The sequence below is a fragment of the Dermacentor albipictus genome, chromosome 1 (assembly GCF_038994185.2).
Source record: "Dermacentor albipictus isolate Rhodes 1998 colony chromosome 1, USDA_Dalb.pri_finalv2, whole genome shotgun sequence".
NCBI lineage: Eukaryota > Metazoa > Arthropoda > Arachnida > Ixodida > Ixodidae > Dermacentor > Dermacentor albipictus.
This window is the reverse complement of record NC_091821.1, coordinates 239,053,458-239,069,241: the sequence shown is the minus strand read 5'-3', so window position 1 is coordinate 239,069,241 and position 15,784 is coordinate 239,053,458. Positions and strand designations below refer to the sequence as shown.

Here is a 15,784-nt window from a genome sequence, read left to right as displayed (position 1 = left end):
AAAGTGTCATTGCCAGAGTTGTCTCACTCACATCATTTGAGGTTTCTTTTGACTTGCCTCTACCTTTTCACCTAAAATTTTATTGTGTCATATAGCTTGCTGCACCATTGTTGCCGCAGACGTGCACGGCTTTCAATTCTTAATTTCTTTTTATTTCTACAAATCCTGACAGAAGGATTACTAGCGCATTAGAAGCATCAGCGGCGGCTGCTTTATCCGCATTTCTTCACTAGGACATTGTTTTAATTTCCAACTTAAACACCTTGCATATGGACAATATATTGCAATGTATACACAGGACAAAGTTTATTATATTTTTGTAAAAGGAGGATGTAGCCAATTAACAATTATTTCTAAAGGTATGGATAGCCTATGCTTAGAGGATGAATATGTTGCTGTATGTTCACCCCGTTTCAAATGGCCTTGCACGCTTTTGTGACCCTGAAAAAAACCTGCAGACTTCAGTGACCCCTTCGGCAGAGTCTTTTATACAGTGTATGAAATGCACGTGGATGATATGAGTTTCGGTATTGCTTCTCTTTCCAGTAAGCAATGCTAACGACTTAAGAAAAAATAAAAGAAAGAAACTCTCTTAATACGTTACAACATTTATTAGGGATAGAAACATCGTCACTTGCATGCAGAGGTCACAATATACAGGGCCAATTAACTATGATGTACCAAGATTTAAAAATAAAGCAATTGCGTTACTCGAAGAACACTTAGTGCATGTTGTCTCCAGTACAGTGGAGTAGCGGCAACTAATCTTTTTATTACTCATAATTATTCAGGTATAATTGTAATTATCCAATTCGACACGCACTAAACTATTTATCAAAGTGTCAATGAAGCATTTCTGCACAGCCAAGGGACATCTAACTGTGGTATTTTCAGCGACGTACTAATTGTATGCTATTTTTTTTACTGATAAATAAACCCCGCGAAATATCAAAAACACCACGAGACTGCGCTTCCACCCGCATCATTTACAACGCCCTCTCTGACTTAGAACGAAATAAAGCAAATAAAGCATCGACATCGAGCCTGTCTGCCGCGCCCCGGCCGAAGTAACACGTACGTCGCGTTTGCTGTTAGTAGGAAACAAGCTGTGATAGTTCTTGTCTTAGCGTAGATAAAGTACACGGGTGCTTTTTTTTTTCACATTACCTACCACCACAAAAGCGAACTGACAACCTCAGTGCAAAGGTTTAAAGGTGCGTTTTGCTTCGTCCGAATCGCCATGCCTTTCTCTAATGAGCAGAAGGAAAAAATGATCCTTACCTTGGGAGCTGCAAATGGCAACAAGAGGAAGGCCACGAAATATTTATCAGTCACGAAAGTGTGGCGGTAGACCGAACGTATCGACTATAATTAGAAATTATAAAAACCTGAGACAAACCGGCAGCTTCCAGAAACAGCGGCGGGAATTCCATCCTTGTGTCCTAGTCTACGCACAGATGTTCTACCATTTATGGCCTCAAGTCCAATTTCCAAGTCATCAGTTTGGAGGATTCTAAATCACTCGGCCTTTCACTCGTACCACCTTAACCAGCAACAACAATCGTCCAGATTTCTTGAATTGGTACCTCACGAAAGCCGATGAAACCGATGAGGCGCAGCGGTGGCGTAGAGGTATAACACCCGCCTCGCGTGCAAGACGTCCATGGTTCGAATCCCGGTGCCGCGCAATTTTCCATCGAATTAAAAAAAGAAGAAAAAAATCTGCGTGTAGATAAAATTGCATAAACAGGCCTGGAGTGTGACCTGACCCCGGTGACCAGAACCGGTAACGCACTCCCACACCAGAGCAGGATTGGCCACCCTGGTGCAGTACTTGGCCACAACCTCCTATATGAACACAACAATCAAACCCCGGCGCTAAGTCCCCCAGCAGCTGCGAAGCAACTGACCACGGCGGCGGTCAGACCTGCGACGCAGCACAGGGTGCTTCGGACAGGCCGCCATTGGAATATGAACCTGGCAACATTTAACACTAGAACGTTATCTAGGGAGGCGAGTCTAGCAGTGCTATTGGAAGAATTAGTGGGCAGTAAATGGGATATAATAGGGCTCAGTGAAGTTAGGAGGACAAAAGAAGCATATACAGTGCTAAAAAGCGGGCACGTCCTGTGCTATCGGGGCTTAGCGGAGAGACGAGAACTAGGAGTCGGATTCCTGATTAATAAGGATATAGCTGGTAACATACAGGAATTCTATAGCATTAACGAGAGGGTGGCAGGTCTTGTTGCGAAACTTAAGAGGTACAAAATGAAGGTTGTACAGGTCTACGCCCCTACATCCAGTCATGATGACCAGGAAATCGAAAGCTTCTATGAAGACGTGGAGTCGGCGATAATTAGAGTGAAAACAAAATACACTATACTGATGCACGACTTCATTGCCAAGGTAGGCAAGAAGCAGGCTGGAGACAAGGCAGTCGGGGAATATGGCATAGGCACTAGGAATAGCAGGGGATAGTTATTAGTAGAGTTTTGCGGAACAGAATAATATGCGGATAATGAATACCTTCTTTCTTAAGCGGGATAGGCGAAAGTGGACATGGAGGAGCCCGAACGGCGAGACTAGAAATGAAATAGACCTCATACTCTGCGCTAACCCTGGCATCATACAAGTGGACGTGCTCAGCAAGGTGCGCTGCAGTGACCACAGGATGGTAAGAACTCGAATTAGCCTAGACCTGAGGAGGGAACGGAAGAAACTGGTACATAAAAAGCCGATCAATGAATTAGAGGTAAGAGGGAAAATAGGGGAATTCCAGATCAAGCTACAGAACAGGTATTCGACTTTAACTCAGGAAGAGGACCTTAGTGTTGAAGCAAGGAACGACAATCTTGTGGACATCATTAAGGAGTGTGCAATAGAAGTCGGTGGTAACTCCGTTACACAAGATACCAGTAAGCTATCGCAGGAGACGAAAGATCTGATCAAGAAACGCCAATGCATGAAACCCTCTAACACTACAGCTAGAACAGAACTGGCAGAAATTTCGAAGTTAATCAACAAGCGTAACACAGCTGACATAAGGAAGTATAATATGGATAGAATTGAACATGCTCTCAGGAACGGAGGAAGCCTAAAAGCAGTGAAGAAGAAACTAGGAATTGGCAAGAATCAGATGTACGCGTTAAGAGACAAAGCCGGCAATATCATTACTAATATGGATGAGATAGTTCAAGTGGCTGAGGAGTTCTATAGAGATTTATACAGTACCAGTGGCACCCACGACGATAATGGAAGAGAAAATAGCCCAGAGGAATTCGAAATCCCACAGGTAACGCCGGAAGAAGTAAAGAAAGCCTTGGGAGCTATGCAAATTAAAGGGGGAAGGCAGCTGGGGAGGATCAGGTAACAGCAGATTTGTTGAAGGAAGGTGGGCCGATTGTTACAGAGAAACTGGCCACCCTGTATACGCAATGCCTCATGACCTCGAGCGTACCGGAATCTTGGAAGAACGCGAACATAATCCTAATCCATAAGAAAGGGGACGCCAAAGACTTGAAAAATTATAGACCGATCAGCTTACTGTCACTTGCCTACAAACTATTTACTACGGTAATCGCAAATAGAATCAGGAACACCTTATACTTCTGTCAACCAAAGAACCACTCAAGATTCCGCAAAGGCTACTCAACAATACACCATATTGACACTATCAATCAGGTGATAGAGAAATGTGCGGAATATAACCAACCCTTATATATAGCTTTCATTGATTACGAGAAAGCGTTTGATTCTGTCAAAACCTCAGCAGTCATGGAGGCATTACGGAATCAGGGTGGAGACGAGCCGTATGTAAAAATACTGAAAGATATCTATAGCGGCTCCGCAGCCACCGTAGTCCTCCGTAAAGAAAGCAACAAAATCCCAATAAAGAAAGGCGTCAGGCAGGGAGATAGGATCTCTCCAATGCTATTCACAGTGTGTTTACTGGAGGTATTCAGAGACCTAGAGTGGGAAGAATTGGGGATAAAAGTTGGTGGAGAATACCTTAGCAACGTGCGATTCGCTGATGATATTGCCTTGCTTAGTAACTCAGGAGACCAATTGCAATGCATGCTCACTGACCTGGAGAGGCAAAGGAGAAGGGTGGGTCTAAAAATTAATCTGCAGAAAACTAAAGTAATGTTTAACAGTCTCGGAAGAGAACAGCAATTTACAATAGGTAGCGAGGCACTCGAAGTCGTAAGGGAATACTTCTACTTAGGGCAGGTAGTGACGGCGGATCCGGATTATGAGACGGAAATAATCAGAAGAATAAGAATGGGCTGGGGTGCGTTTGGCAGGCATTCTCAGATCTTGAACAGCAGGTTGCCATTATCCCTCAAGAGAAAAGTGTATAACAGCATTGTCTTACCAGTACTCACGTACGGGGCTGAAACCTGGAGGCTTACGAAAAGGGTTCTACTTAAACTGAGGACGACGCAATGAGCTATGGAAAGAAGAATGATGGGTGTAACGTTAAGGGGGGGGGGGGGAGAGAGAAGAAAAGAGCAGGTTAGTTGAAGGAACAAACGCGAGTTAATGACATCTTAGTTGAAATCAAGAAAAAGTAATGGGCACGGGCAGGCCACGTAATGAGGAGGGAAGATAACCGATGGTCATTAAGGGTTACGGACTGGATTCCAAGGGAAGGGAAGCGTAGCAGGGACGGCAGAAAGTTAGGTGGGCGGATGAAATTAAGAAATTTGCAGAGACGACATGGCCCCAATTAGTACATGACCGGGGTTGTTGGAAAAGTATGGGAGTGGCCTTTGCCCTGCAGTGGGCGTAACCAGGCTGATGATATATATATATATATATATATATATATATATATATATATATATATATATATATATATATATATATATATATATATATATATATATATATATATATATATATATATATATATATCAGATCGGTTGCGGTTGTACAGAAAATTGTACAGTAACATGAAAAACTGCCGATCGACACAGCTTTCGGTTGAACAACATATGCTACAAAGGTTTTTTTTTTTTTTTCGAGCGTGAACGAAGGCCGCGAACACACATAAAATTGCCGCGCGACTGGCCGCTCGAGGCACTTTGGGTTTATTCGCGTGCTTCTTTCACGCACGGAAAAACACTTTATTGAATGAAGGCCCCAATTCCAGCGAAGCTGCTTTTTTTTGTTGTTTCGAGCAGTCACATTACGAATTTCAGTTAGTTGTGAAACACCAGAGAAATTCAAGCATTGCCCACATATGAATCACGCATTGCCACATGTTCCCCGCAGACTATAACGCTTTCGAGCACTAAACTGCAATTTGTGTCTTCTTTTTGTGGTCGTCTTTAGAACTGTTTCATCGTGTTACCGCACCAATTCACCCAGCTTTTCTCACTTTTGTTTAAGGAATTTTCAGCCAAGGCCGTACTTCACCCACGCATAAGTTCGCACGCATCTCGACCATGTTCACCCATTCCCCAAATTTGAAATCGGTTCTCCAAGGACGACGGGCTAAATTTTACGCTGTAATTTAACGACATACTTTCGACCTTTCCCGACATATCACCCATAATCTTCCCCCTATGTACACGGAATATAAGCAAAGTGACTCGTTTAGTTTATCGAGAGCCCCACAGGCGTCTTACATAATGAATGAAAATTGAAAAGAAAAAAACGACTGTTCAGTAATCATTTGCAAAGCTCCTTATTATTTAGAAACGTCGTGTCGCCACACCCCATTGCACATATCGCGCCCCCAATTTTCATCAAACGTAAGCAAGTTGTGACGTATAGTCATTCCGGGACATTGGGAAAAACAGCGGACAACAAGCGTATCACGCATTTCAACACTTCATGATGGAATGAAGAGGTCGGAATGCAGAATCTTTCCGACGTCCATGGCACGTTCTCAACTTTGCACTTCGCCTGCACACTACCATAACATCCCCTTATTTTCGTAGAGTACAAACGAAAAAGCTCGGTTGATTCACCGACGAAATCCGGGAAAAAGACTACAAACCTCGTGTAATGCATGAAAATAAAGGGGAAAAGGTGTTAAGTATTTCTTTACAAAACTCATAATCAAGCCAGAAACGCTGAAGTTTCGGCACCCATCAGATTCATATAAGACCCTCTCTTTTCACTAAACGTGAATTCATTGTCTCTCGCGACAGTAGGAAACAGGTTATAAAGGTCACACAACGCTTTCGACAGTTAAATTTTTGGCGAAGGGTGTAATTACCTTACCCTGATTGAACATTGTACCACGCATCACGCATAATATGCCCTCTATTCGCTCAGAATGTCAATTTTGCGGCACGTCGAGTTGTTTCAGGACATCGGGAAAACCTTCTTTGCGGTTCAACGCTTGTGAAGCTTTCGGTACACGTCACCCATAAGATGACACCCATTCTGTGTCAATTTAGAATTGCCACCACCTTTGCTGGTTTCAAGGCAGCAGGGAAGCTTGGGTGAGTGTATTAATAAGGCCTCTACACAAGCAAAAAAAAAACAATGTTAAGTAATTGTGATTTAGTCATTCATTAAGCAACACCCCTGAAAAATGTGTGTAGGTATTACCGATAACACTCTCGATATTAGGGAGTTTTAGAATAGGGGCCCCAATATTTTGGGGCCCCAAACAGCTTTGCGGGTGTTAGCGTTGGAGCACGCAGGAGTGAAGAGTTTTAGAATAGGGCTTTGCGTTTGCGGATAGCGTCTTGCGCTGACAGCGCCACTACGGCGTCTAAGAAAAACGATTAAAAATAATTAAATAAAATATTCCATTTTATGATATGAATAGTAATTTTGACTTGCGTGTATTTGCGTTTAATTACAATTTAGAGGTTATTCTTCAAGCAGCAAACAATTAGTTGTGCTTAGTTTTGAGCAACAAAACCAACTTTACGTGCCTTCACCAGCCAAGCTTAGCCGTGTTAGGCCTACGAGCCATAAAATCCACAATCGAATTCGGAATCAGCGGTGTCTAATGAATCAATCTTCATAACATACGCTAGTTGAGAGAAAGCGATAACTGCAGTCACTTCTCCTAGCTTGTGAACTTCACGCGTTACCGCGAATCGAACCCAGTTTGGTGCTAGGTCAGAGCCGTCGCTTCGATGGGTGCCGCCATGTTTGTTGACGCAAAGCTTTTGGGAACGCTATTTGAGCTCCCGCTAAATCGGTGAAATAGCGTTCCGAACGCAAAACCCAAACGCATTTTGCGTCTCGCGCATGCGCAGTGGCTTCGACGCTATTTTTTTGGGGCCCCAAAACGTTTGGGACCCCTATTCTAAAACTCTCTATTCTCTCTAAATATAGCTTAGTTATATAGGCAGCGCACTTGAAAAAAATACACGCTCAAAAGAAATGAAGCACCGAAAAAATTATGCGCTTCGTGGGTGTTCTTATTTATTGTGTCCCATGTTTTTTCCAAGTGCGCTGCTAAAACAAAGTCATTAATCAACTAGCTTACCAGGGCGTTTTAAGCTCTAAACATAAACTCTGTCAACTATCTAGTTCTCCTTGGACACCGTTCCTTCGCCGTAAAAACTTGCTGAGCAATGTTGGAAGCAGTATGAACACTTAGCGATACCATTATTTTATAGGCAGAATCTACCCGTATGCCACCAGAAATGAGGATTAGTTTGGACAATTCCTTTAAAAGCGCAACTTTTTGACGCCCCTTCCTGTGGCGAGTGTTGTCATCCGAGTATCTGAGCGAACGGACACAGCGAATGGTGAAAGGGCAAACACGGAACGCATTGAGGGATGAAAGACGAGAGGCGGAAAGTGGAGGAAGAGGGCATGGCGAAAGGCGCACGAAAAGCTTAGTGCGGCGACGATGGCTACGAGCTGGCGCCAGGGTAGCGCGCGTCGTCTGGGAGGTCTGTCTGCGGCAGCTGCTACTGTGAATCCCGCCCACGCGCTACCTTTCGCGATCTCCCACGCTCGAGCCGCCCAACGCCGCAAGCCGCACCGCACGCTTGCGGTTGCACGGAAAACTGCACGTATCTATCATCATCATCATCATCATCAGCTTGGTTACGCCCACTGCAGGGCAAAGGCCTCTCCCATACTTCTCCAACTGCCCCGGATACTACGCATACAGCACTTGTGCACAAATTACCGCTTACACTGTGTACACAGTGTATACCTTACACATTGTAAACTGAAAATTGTGCACAACTGTTTGATACGTGCAATCTTTCGCGCGACCGCACGCGTGCGATGCGGTCGCGCTGCACATCGCTCCGTTTGCGACGTGCCGCACGAGACAGATTGACCGCGCCAGCCAATATATCGCGAAATGAAAACAAGTATAGAGCTGCCTTCAAATTACGCATTAGGGAGCATCGTAATCGTCGGTAAATTTGTGTAGTACACTTTTCCCCTGATTATTAGCATGCGTTGAAATTAAGCGAAAGTATAATTTAATAAAAAGTGGAGCCCTCCCCACGAACAATAACAAGGTTTATTCAACTGAAGAAATTAACAAATGAAAAGTTAGGAATAACTTAAACCTCGGATGGATGGGCGGCAGAGCAATGTGCCTGTGGCACGAGCTACAAGTATGTGCTCCAACGTCCAAAGTATAGCGTGCGCGTCGGATGCGATGCAAATATCAATGTGCAAAGGTAACACGTATAGTCTTAGTCTGTTAGGGGGTCTCGCATGTATATACGTTGCAGGCAGTTTTCTGGCTACACGAGAAGCAAGTGGTGCTCATGGTGGCATAAAGTACTGCGCCAGAGTCGACGATCCGTGGAAAACCTGCACGGCTGACATCACAGCAGCAATAAGTGAGCTAGTCCTCGATGCGTCTCTGCAGGATGGCAATTAGGTGAGGATGAAACCAAGCTACGAGCCACAAGAACCAGCTTCACACACGATATAAATTATGCAACTGAATACTTTGGTGCATTGTTTTTAACATAAGGGCACCGAACAATTTTTGTTCAAGCTAGGTAAGTGCGTAGCGCCGAGATTTGCACAGGTCAGCACGTAATGACTCAATAGATTGAGTATGAGTGCAAACATGTTGCATTAAACAAATTAAATAAATATCGTTTTTCACACCTGCTTATGCTTTTCAATGTTCTTTCATTGATTATTACTGCTCAAACGGTTTGCAAAGCCAGTTACGAAATACCGGCACTGTCAGCTCTCTTCCGACAGGTAAGTTGCGAAAATAATTCCAGTACACAAATTTGGCGAAACGAATTCACCATCAAATTATAATTATAGACCTATGTCATTACCATGCACCAGCTACAAAGTTTGTTGAAGACAATGGTTTATTTCACTCAAACCAACACAGATTCCGGACGGTCTGTCTACTATAACGCAACTTGTGACGATGCACGACCTTGCGCAATGCATTAAGTGCTCTCTGAACACTCTCAAATTGACATCATTTATGTGGACTTCTCAAAAGTGCTCGATCACGTTAAACGGCAAGTTTTACAGTGGGTCTGGAAAGTTGCGGATGGGCTAGTGACTGGCCGGATTGGTCATCGTCTGTGCGACCTACAAGATGCAGTTTGTATACAATGCATTGAACATGTTTCTGTTACACTAAATAGAGCGATACCGTACTCGCGACATACGTGAGGGATCTGCCTTGGCACCACTATTTTTTTAATTGTTCGTAAGCGATCTGACAAGCGATATCAATGTAAATATCACACTATTTTCAGACGACTATACAAGGTTTTTCAACGAACACTTTCGAAAATTCTTAAAGGTTGCCTGTGGCAGATAGCACAATTGTAGTTATGACGTGGTCTACTCGAAGCGGCGGACACTACATGCAAAAAAATTCAACTGCATAATCGACTAATTAACTTTTTAACTAATCACCCATATTGCAATTTACAAATTCTAGCGGTGGAGTACGTACAGCGGATCCACGTGGAACGAACTTTCCGGGTGACACTAGTTTCGAGATTTTAATTCCCGTACTTAGCGCAGAAATGCAATGGCGTTCCAGTTAAGTTTGTACTTCAATGAGTAAAACGGCTGTTTTTCTTTCTTTTTTTTTAAAGGAAGTAACTGGACCGCCAGTGCATTTCTCCGCAAAGCTCGGGAATTAACATGTCGAAACTGGTGTCATCCTAAGAATTCGTTCCAAGTGGGTCCGCCTTGAGAACTCCACGGAAAGAATTTATAAATTGCTGGATGGGCCATAAAGTAATTAGTTAAGAACATAATTTGTGAATTTTCCGTAATCAGGCGATTATGCATTTCAAATTTTCGTGCATGTCCGCCTCTTCGAGTAGACCAGCTCATGAACTAGAATTGTGCTATATGTCGTAGGCAACCTGAAACACCCGACATATTGTATACAGAGGTTAAACACTACAGTGATCAAAGTGAACTACACAATGCATTGAACAAAGTAGCGCGCTGGTGTTTAGACTGGCGGATGGCGATTAAACTTAAATTTTAGCCTTTTCCTGCGGATTCCTTCCGCCGCGGTCGGGATTCTGCGCTTGGTGCGAAACGCGGCAAATGAATATCAACTGTAGTAAAACCGTCGTGATGACATTTTCCTATAGATATAGCCCCTTCTCGTTCGATTATTCTCTGGATCGCATCTAACTTAAAAGAGTGTCTCAGTATAAATACTTAGGTGTCATTCTAACCGAATATCATTCATGGTGTAAACATATTGAATATGTAAACGGGAAAGCCCCTAAAATAATTAAGTTATTTACGTCGCACTTTAGCTAAGACCCCCCGCGATACTAAACTGCTGTCATATAAAACGCTAATTCGCCCTGTTCTAGAATATGCATCTGTCGTTTGGTTCCCCTACAAACAATGCGAAATAAGCTCGCTCAATAACGTTCAACGAAAATCTATCCGTTTCATTTGCCAAAATTACAGCCGCACTTTCTCCCCAACACAGGCTCAACCATCTTTGAACATTGAGCCATTACTTTCACGTTAACACATTGAAGCCTTAACACCTTTTATACGCAATTAATAACTCTACCTCTGGTCTTTCTGGTTGTAACTATATCACATTTACTAACGCAAGTTGTACCCGCAACTCCCACGCCTTGAACATAACACCTACTTATGCCCGTATTAACACACTCAAGTACAGCTTTTTTTTTTTTTTTCACGTACAATTGAGCTTTGGAATTCTCTACCCGGTAACATTCGTTCACTATCACTAAAAGATTTCGTAGCTGCCACTGGTAAGCAATTCGCTAACATGTAAAGCGCTTCTTTTTGATCATTCACCTTTTTGTGTTATGTGTGTTTTTAATGTGCAATGTATAGTCATGTATAATGTTCCCACTCCTGCTATAGCCCTATACTGGGCTGCAGCATATATGAATGAATGAATGAATGAATGAATGAATGAATGAATGAATGAATGAATGAATGAATGAAAATTTAACATCCCGCTCCAGGTAACTCTGATCTCACTTGGGCAGCGCACGAGGAAGCGTATAGCCTCCAAAGCCACAAAGTTTTTTTTTTTTTCTCAAGCGAACGCTACGACGCACCAACCTTGGCAGTAAACATTGCGCGTACGTCACACACGTCAGACCGCTCCTAGAATATGCTAATTCATTTCCCTTTCACAAGTAGCGGCTCTATTAAATTCTGGAGTTCTACAAGCCAAAACCACGATTTGATTATTAGGCACACCGTAGTGAGCGACTTCAGATTCATTTTGACCGCCTATGGTTCCCTAACGACCACCGAATGCACGGTACACGTACGTTTTTTTTTTTTTTCATTTCACCCTTATCCAAATGCGGCCGCCGCGGTCGGGCTTTCATCCTGCGGACTCGGGCTTAGTAGAGCAACCCCACAGCCACCAACCACCACGTCGGGTGGTAGTGGCAGTAACACACTTAAAACGTGCAGTGGAAAGCGCTTACACTTATTTCTAATTGCTATCGTGCATAATTGCTTGAAGATCGACCACTCACGACATTGAAACTAAGAAACCAAGACAAAGACAGCACAGACACGATTTGACACTTAAAGATTTTGTTTTGAGATCCAGACGAGAATAGAGTGGTCTCGATCCTCGATCGGCTTATAATTAACACAACAGTGTTAAATATAAGCCACATTTTCACGGTCCCTTCCATAATATTCTTGCAACTATACAGAAAATTCATTTTTCTTGATCTTATTGCAAATTTCGGAGTTAGTATTGTTATTTCTTCCTGTGTGGCCAATTTATCTTCAATGAAGAAATCGATCGACGTTTTTTTACTTCGAATGCACAAATATCTTTTCAGCGGGAACACAGCAGACGCTAATAAACTAGAAACCACAGCTCCCATCGGACTGTGCGATTTCACTTGCCAGTTGGGTCACGTTAAAAGAGCCAAAAGTCTAGCGCCCATATCCGCCGCCATGCTATGTGCGCACAAATTAAGTCACACTGGCGTCATGGGCGCAAATTCCAGACACACACATTGAATTCTAATAAGCTCACGCCACCCGACTTCTGGCCGATTCTCCCTGACGCGCTGCTAGTAGCGACGGCTCGAAATATGAGCTATTTGGACAATTATAACCGTTTAAGGACGAGACAAACGGGGTGATCATTCCGAAGTTTTCCAGAATTTTTAAAATCAACTGTTGCAGATAACATAATCATAGACCTTGAGCTTCATTATTCAGAAAGGCGGACATAACTTGCACGAGAAATCGAAACACATCTTCAACTAATGTAAGAAAATTACTAATCGCCTTCATAATTACTTTAGGGCTCATACTGCAATTTACGAATCGCAGCGGGTGAGTTTGCAAGCCGTGTGCACTTGGAATTAATTTCAAGAATGACACCAGTTTGGAGTTATGCGCTATCAAACTCGCCGTAAAAATGCACCGCTCTTCCGCTTTCTGTTTTAACAAAACGCTCTCTCATGCACTGAAGCACAAAAGAAACTGGAACGCCCATGTATTATGTTCCGACTTCGGGAAATATCTCCATATTGCTGTCCTGGCTATGGTGTAGAGCTTCCAAGCGCGAGGTCGGGAGATCAAATCCCGGTCACGGAGGCTGCATTTCAATGGGGGCGAAATGCGAAAACACCCGAGTACCTATCGATTTAGGTGCACGTTAAAGATCCCCAGGAGCTCCAAATTATTCCAGAGTTTCCACTACGGCGTGCCTCATAATCAGGATCGATATTTTTGTTAAGTGCCGTCCTCCTAGAGATTCATTTCAAGGAATACGTCTTGCGACCTCACCGGCTGCAATTCGTAAATGGCAGTATGTGGCGTAGTCAATTAGGAAATTAATAAGTGAAAATTTGTTAGTTTAATATGTGTTTCGATTTCTAGTGCTGGTAATGTCCGCCTATTAATATAATCCAGCTCGGGGACATGAATTATAGGCTATATGCCAAAGCTAACAGTTGTGGTTCATTTCCTAAAAGGTTATACGACATCGATTCCATGATGGAAGGTATCAGCATTCTTGTACCGTCTTCTGAATTGAATCATGGAGCTTTGGGTGCAAAAACCACAATTTGATTATCAGGCACGCCGTAGGGTCCCCAGGAGCTGCGGATTAATGCTGACCCCCCAAGGTTAACGTTACCCCAATGCACAGGTCAGGGGCGTTTTTGCATTTTGCCAGTGATAAAAATAACATTGTTCAACGCATGGACACACGATATCACTCAATGATGAATATACGTCTACAAAGAGTACACGCTCTTTGGGACGTGTCTGTCTCACAACGATAATCGTCATCGGTCTTGCTCATGTTTCTCCATTAACTGTGCGCTCGCAAATTTCCTCTCAACAATGATCCATGAATCTGATAATGCGCAAGCCGTTCGTGACATTAAAGCACTAGGTGCGCAGCTTTAAAGAGACATGAAAGATAGATGACTATTGTTATGGAGAAAAACTACACCCCAAAGGGTTTAAACTTTTTTAGAGTAGAACACAAACCAAGTATAGCGTCAAAGTTGGTGGCGCCGCACTCCCCCTTCGCTACGTATCCTGATATTATACAGTTAAATGACCATGATGGCGTCACGACGTGGATCATGACATTCATGCCACGAATGTTATGTCAGGCATATTATGATTAAATGTAGTTTAGGGTGGTTTAGAAGAACGAATGCGTCACCACGTACGACGGCGTAGAATTAGACGGACAGACAGATTCAACCAGCCTAAAGTAGGCAGAGGTTCGCATCAATTTTAGCATGCCAGCAGAAGCACAGACGCTGTTCAAAGTTCAGCTCCTACGCGGGCTGCGAGTGGCTTTACCGCATGGCGTTAGTACAAAATGGCGGAACCATGCCAAACTCTGTTCCCTTCAGGAGCATATCTCCGGGCGTTACTTTCGCTACCTCTGTCACGGCGCGAGGAATTAATGCAAAGCTTTCTTCTCCCATACAACCCAGTTTTTCCGTGCAGTGGTTGCACCAGGTGGTTGCACGTTAAACCCCGGGTGGTTAAAATTATCAGGAGTACCACAGTACGGCGTGCCTGATCATCAAACCGTGGTTCTGACACGTTAAAACCATATTACTATTTAATTCAGTTTTTAGCGCTTATCGAGGTGTTTCTTTGGGCTGATCCCGAAGTGCAGTCTAAAATGCAGCCCGTAAATAGAAAGAAACCGTGGCTTAAATGGACATGAATTCAGCGCGAACTAAAAGATTTGTGCCCTGAAAGTGCCTAGAACTGTACAATTAACCATGACATTACAGCGCAATCGTGTGAAAAGTTGCCTGGCATCAAAAGTCGGGCACCCTTTGCAGATATAGATCAATATTGAATTTCGGCCCTGCGAGCTACTGCTCAGAATGCGTTATGACAGACCGCTAGCGTAGGGCAACAATCTCATGAACACGCACTTCCATGTTAAGTTTTTCATGCACATGAATTGCGCATTCGAGGAACAGTACGTGCGCGCTTGCGAGACAAATTTTCACGACAGGTGAAGAGGTTAGCCGAGCCCATGCTACTGCAACTTTAATTATATAACAAGAGATCAAAGAACGAGAGAAAGGGGGAAAACAGTACGCACTCGCATCAACTCGCCCAAAACACTCGGGAAAGGAGCAGCAGTGAGCACCATGAAGCGAACAAAGTAGAGCTTTATGGCACCGTCAATAAGCAAAATGCTATCAATCTCTGGATGCGAATAAAGCTAATAAGGAAATAGAAGCAGGCTGGCCGCGAGGTACCGGTTCGCAGAGCGGCCAACTCACGAAGTGCACCGTTACTCGCATCGTTCACTACCCACCAACCCTCCATCGGGTAATCCTTCCGCACAGAGTGACGAAAGCGCTGGTGTAGCTTTGTAGCAAGCAGGTTCACTTAATCACACTAATTATGATCACACGAAGACATTTTCTAGCAAGAGACGCCACACCTGCGGGATGATCAATGGCCGCCCGCCCTACGTAATTTGAGGAACGTTAGCTACAAGCCGCACGCGCGCACCTACTCCAGATGTTGACTCGCAAGAGATGGACAGTAACTGGGTGATAATGGGGGGAGAAAAACAGCTGTAGAATTTTACGACGTTGCAATAAATATTTCATTGCTAACTTCATTGCTAATGCTTTCAATGCAGTCAGCATTCCAGAGAATAACATTTTCGTCATAATCTCTCAAATTAATAATTTTAAAAAGAATTATAATCCTTGTGAACTTTATAATTAATAAGAAAAACTTTTTAAAAAATAAGAAAACAATACAACTGTTGCCAGATTTTAGTGGTGTACACTGGTGCGCAGACTTTTGTGCTACACTCCTTTTACATCGCAATTTAATAGTAAACTGA

General features: G+C 43.4%; 1 protein-coding gene across 1 annotated transcript in view; it reads right to left on the bottom strand.

Annotated features, from left to right (window-relative positions):
- LOC135901568 (uncharacterized) overlaps window positions 1-15,784 on the bottom strand; it is a 1,085,637-nt gene that overhangs the window by 1,040,776 nt on the left and 29,077 nt on the right. The gene's annotated exons all lie outside the window — the stretch shown is intronic.